Source organism: Arachis duranensis, chromosome 10 (genome assembly GCF_000817695.3).
Source record: "Arachis duranensis cultivar V14167 chromosome 10, aradu.V14167.gnm2.J7QH, whole genome shotgun sequence".
Lineage (NCBI taxonomy): Eukaryota > Viridiplantae > Streptophyta > Magnoliopsida > Fabales > Fabaceae > Arachis > Arachis duranensis.
In genome coordinates, this window is record NC_029781.3 from 35,078,929 (window position 1) to 35,084,990 (window position 6,062).

Below are 6,062 nucleotides of genomic sequence, written 5' to 3' on the forward strand. Positions count from 1 at the left end.
GGTAACGGTGGCTGGGTGGTGGTGGTTGAGAGATGAGAGAGAAGGGTTAGGGTTGGGGTTGGGGGTGGGGCGCGAGGATAGGATTTCGCGTGCCCTGGGGGGTTATATTTTGAAACAAGTCATCATATACCTATTTTTCTAAGCTTTTTCAGACAAGAAATTGATGATTTGTGCTTAAATATTGAATGCTTTTGTGCTTAAATGATATATTTTCTTGATCTTTTAATTTTATAAATCTTGTAGGAAATAAGAAGAAAAAGAAGCAAAGAAGCACAAAATAAGCTAATAAGGAGAAAAAAAAGAGCTTTGGGGAACACTTTGAAGTTGGAGCACACTTTGGAGCCTTAGGCCACGCTTTTAAAAGCGTGGCCCATGACCAAATCAAAGAAGAAAGCAACCAGCATGCACACTGCTCTGCCCTTGCCAAGAGCAGGGCAATATCGTGATGCAAAGTGAGGTTGGAAGAAAATTTTCGCTAAGTTAAAATCTGGGCATTCACAACATGACCATGCCTACTTCAAAGGGCTATAACTTGAGTTACAGACGTCCAATTGATGTGCTTCCAGTTGCGTTGGAAAGCTGACATTCTGAACTTTCTAATGATATATAGCAATGCATATTTGGCATACAATTGAGGCATGAGTGAAAGGCATCTTTAAGGGAGAAAAATAAGCGAAAATAAACCAAAGTGCTTCCACCAAGGTTCGAAGCTGGAGCCTCACTCCAAAGCAAAGTAGCACTCATTATTCTGCTCTGCCCTCTTGGAGAGCAGGGCATTGTCGTGCTTCTCTTCATGAAAATTCAAGGAAAAATTGCAGCAACTTCCTCCACCAAGTTTCGAACACAAGACCTCTGGGAAGCCAAGCCTTAGGCGTGAATTAGGTGCCAAGAAGAAAAAGCCAAGCAATGCACTCCATGGGATTCGAACTTGTCACTCCCCAAGGAAAGCTGGCGCTGCCCACAAGGAGGGCAGGGCAGCATTCCGTGGTGCATGGCACGCACATCCTTGGCACGGCCAGCACGCACAATTGATGCGCAACAAGGAAGCTTCAGCCAGCAGCAAGCACGCACAGGCAGGGAGGCAAAGCGCACCATGACAACACTGCCCTGCCCTCCACAAGGACAGGGCAGCCTCCTAGGAGCAAACACTCATGGGCCAAAAATTCAACCAAAATTCCATTTAAATTAAATTCCTCTTCAAATTGAATCAAGGCCAACCAAACCCATTTCTCCTCAAATCCAAAGCAAGCAAAGCCCACATTATCATGACTCAAAGGGACAAGAATCAATTAGATTAGAATTTTTATTTTTGTTTTAATTTCTTCTCACTGTCACTTTGTAAAGCCTATATAAGGCATCATTTTCATCTTTGTTGGGAGCTCGATTAGAAAAGGCTAGCTCCACTAGGGAGCATTAGGAGTAGGATAGAGAGCTTTCTCTTAGTTTTCCTTCCTGTTTTAAATCTTGGATTGAAATTGGAAAAATTCTGTTTCAGTTTCTATCTGAGATCTCTTTGTTTTTATTTTGCTGCATAATTCAAGGAATTGTGATTTGAATCAAGGCTCTCTTTACTGCTTCCATCTCATTTTCTTTTTCAAATTTCTTCTCTGTTGGATCAAGGAAGGAATTGAGATCTAGACTTGTTTTCTAGTCTCATTAATTCCCTGAGATCCTCACTTGTCTCTTTAAATTTCACAATTGAGCTTAAATACATTCTGTGTTGCTTCTTCAAGAAATTTTCCATTTCTGTTTAAATCTGCTACACTTATTTCATCTTTTACTCCTCTGTTTGATTGCTCCTTACATTCTCTTGTTGAATTTTAATTCCCAGCACCCAAGTCCTTTTACTTTTCATGCAATTTAATTCTTATGCAATTGTTCCAAGTTCTGCTTGCTGCTTGCTTTAATCTCCTTGTTCCCATTCCCCTTTATATTTACTGCAATTTACATTTCTTGTCATTTAAGTTTCTGCAATTTACATTGCTTGCTCTTTAAGCTTCCTGCCTATTTACATTCTGCAATTTAAGTTCACTGCTATTTACATTCTGCTGCAACAAATCTCACTCACCAATATTAGCTTGACTAAACTAATCACCCACTAAAATTGCTTGATCCATCAATCCCTGTGGGATCGACCTCACTCTTGTGAGTTATTACTACTTGATGCGACCCGGTACACTTGCCGGTGAGTTATGTGTGTTGGAAATTCGTTTTTCCGCAAAAACACCATCAAGTTTTTGGCGCCGTTGTTGGGGATTGATTAGATCAACAATGATTAAGTGGGTGAGAAGTGTAGATCAAGCATTTTTTTCTTTTTTGTTCTCTGTTCTAAGTTGAAACCAAGGTGTTTGTGTTTTTGCCTCACTAAGCAAAACTCATTTCTGATATGAGTAATTTCAATTTTCATTGGTGTTGTGTTTTACAAAATTCAAATGGAGTTCAACTCATCTTGTGATCAAACAAATTTTCTGGGATATCACCCACCATCACAAATCTCTAATGGTGGTTGGGAATATCACCAAGAATTTACAGATTCTAAGCACTCCAATCCATGGAAATGCACTTCAAAGCCACAAGATGAACAAGATAATCATATGGGATATTTCTCACCACCACAAAATGATTCATATCATTATCCTCATGGTAGATGGGAATATCACCAAGGAATGAAAGAGCATCCACCCTCACTTCCCAATTTCTCAATTGAAAGATTTTCATCACTTAATTATGCCTCCACACAAAGTTTCCTCCAAAATCCATACAAGTCATCCCATCAATCACATAACTCATTCCACACCCCTCAATACAACTTCACCACAACACATCCACGTCACCAACATTACTCTCAACCTTCATCTCTTGAACCAGCAGATGAGGATTACCTTCAATAGTCCAACGAACCCTTAGAAAGCCAATGCCAAGCCATTGAAATACACAGAAAACTCGTGAAAAGTCACACACAATCCCAATCTTGGAAAGAAATCCTCTTCAAAAAGTTGAATGAGCCTTCAGAGCAAACAAGGAGGAACTTAGAACCATCAAACAGAGAGGATGAAGACCAATTTGTTGGTGAGAAAGTGGAAAAGCAAGATGAGGAAGCCTTTGTGTCAAGTGAAATTTCAATGAAAAATGAGGTGGTAGAGGTATTTGAACCTGAACTTGCATATTCACAGAAGCCACTTGAGATGATAAAGGAACATGAAAGCTCACAACCCCCACAAACCTCCCTGAACCAAAGATGCTCAACACTGATTGCAAGATACGAAGAGGAGATGAAGAAATCATGGGAAGAACAACAAACCTCTTCTATGAAAGTGCTATTAAAACAAATGTTGAGTGTAAAAGAGGAAGTGGAAAAACAAGAAAGTGAGGTGGACAATCATGGACGTCCAAACTCAAGTGAAGCAGAGAAGTGCAAAGAGGAACAACTCATGGAACCAACAATGCAAGAGGGTTTTGATGAAGAAATTACTCCAAAAATCACACAGCAACCATGCCTTGACATCCAAAAAGTATTAACATCCAAAAAGTGAAGGCAATTAACAAAAGCACCAAGAAGAGGATTGTGACCAAGATACCAAGGACAACATTCAAGAGAAGGTCAACTGTAAACAATCCTTCCCCTGGACCACTAGCAAGCAAGCTCAATCAAGCCATGTACAAAAGGAGGCTTGCTGAAAGGAAACCAAGAAAGGGGACAATAGCTGAAACTTCCTCCCCCTTGAGGTCATTCCTCTTAACAAATTGGGAGAAGAGGAAGAAAGTGAAGAACAGGTAGACAGTAGGTACATTTCTTCTCCTTGCTTTGTTTAAATTTCAATAAATTGGCATATGATTACATTCTAAGTTTGGTGTTGCCCTGCAATAATTTTTTTTCAATCCATTTGAATGATCGCATCAATTCTACATGAAAGTGTCACACTAAGATTCTAAGTTTGGTGTGCCACTTATTTTCTATGCAATTTATTCAAGCAACACTACTTGTTTGCATAATCATAATGCCTCTGCAATTTTATTTTTCTCTTTTGGTTTAACATTTCAGTTTCCTTTTTGTTTTATTCATTTACTTGTTTTTAATGCTTTCTTTTGTTAACTGTGTTTGTTAATACATCACCAAAAGAGCTTTATTCATGACAAATCTTGGCTTGGTGATTGTATTCAACATATAACAGTTTCTTTTGTTTAGTTTTAGTTCAAATAAATTGACATATGGTTGCATTCTAAGTTTGGTCTTGCTATGCAACAAAATTTGGTTCCAATGTTTACTAGATACTTGAATCAAGTCCAAGTGAAAGTGTCACACTAAATTTGGTGCGCCACTTATATTTTTATGCAATGTATCATGCACACCATCTTATGTTTGTAATCACAATGTCTCTGTCTCTTGTGCCTTGATTATTATCTTTAATTTTGCTTGCTTGAAACACATGTGTTACTAACATATCATTGTGTAAGACATTCATGATCCATCTTAGCCCCATAGCCATTGTTCTAATTGTTGCTTGGGGATGAGCAAGCATTCTGAGTTGGTATGGGAAGGAGAAGAATGGGAGAATTGGAGAAAAAGGACAACAATAATGAAGATGAACTACAAGGTTGTAAAGTTCCTTTTCCTCTCCTTTGTTTCCAGCACTTTAAATTGCATGATTGTCTTTATATTCTCTGTATGCATGTGTGGTATGACTAAGTATAGCTTGAATTTGATTTGAAATATGTTGTTGTGACATTATGACTACCAACTTGAGTTTTGTGAATTCAAAAGCAAAAAAGTATCATGATCATAAACAAACAAGGAATTAAAGAAGAACTTAGCATGTGCAATCATGATCATAAACAAACAAGGCATTAAAGAAGAATTTAGCATGTGCATACAAGTATTGGAAAGCTAGTATGATTGATTGTTGCTCAATTGCATTGGATTTTATTTAATTGAAGTTTTTCATCTAGTACATTTTGTGAAATCTTTTGAAATCATGAAAACCTTGAAGAAGCAAATACAATTAAAGCAAGAAAAGAAAAAGGGAAAGAATGAGAAAGCTGAAGGCTCTGAGTACCAATGGCAATTTATTTGCTAAGTGCTTGTGGTATTATGTATCAAGTTAAATGCTTGAAAACAAAACACTTAGAAGTCAAGGCTAGGCTCAAGTGCAAAAGCACTCCCTCAAAGCTCAAGGTTCTGAGCATCAATGATTAGAGAGTCAAGAAAAGAAAAAAAATGATGAGCTTAATGAAGTCCTCTAATTAAATGCTTGTGGTGCTTATGTATCAAGTGGTAATACTTGAAAACAAAGCATTTAGAAGTCGTAGCTTTGTTATAAACTGATGAGCGGATAATTTATACGTTTTTGGCATTGTTTTTAGATAGTTTTTAGTAAGTTTAAGCTACTTTTAGGGATGTTTTCATTAGTTTTTATGTTAAATTCACATTTCTGGACTTTACTATGAGTTTGTGTGTTTTTCTGTGATTTCAGGTAAATTATGACTGAAATTGAGGGACTTGAGCAAAACTCTGAAAAAGGCTGACAAAAGGACTGCTGATGCTGTTGGAATCTGACCTCCCTGCACTCGAAATGAATTTTCTGGAGCTACAGAACTCCAATTGGCTCGTTCTCAACGGCGTTGGAAAGTAGACATCCATAGCTTTCCAGCAATATATAATAGTCCATACTTTATTCGGAAATTGACGACGTAACTTGGCGTTGAACGCCAAGTACAAGCTGCTGTCTGGAGTTAAACGCCAAAAAAACGTCATGATCCGGAGTTGAACGCCCAAAACACGTCATAACTCAGAGTTCAACTCCAAGAAAAGCTTCAGCTCGTGGATAGATCAAGCTCAGCCCAAGCATACACCAAGTGGGCCCCAGAAGTGGATTTATGCATCAATTACTTACTCATGTAAACCCTAGTAGCTAGTCTAGTATAAATAGGATAAGTTACTATTGTATTAGACATCTTTGGTCTCAGTTTTGTATCATTATTCATCTTAGGAGACTATTGATCACATTCAGGGGGGCTGGCCATTCGGCCATGCCTGAATCTTTTACTTATGTATTTTCAACGGT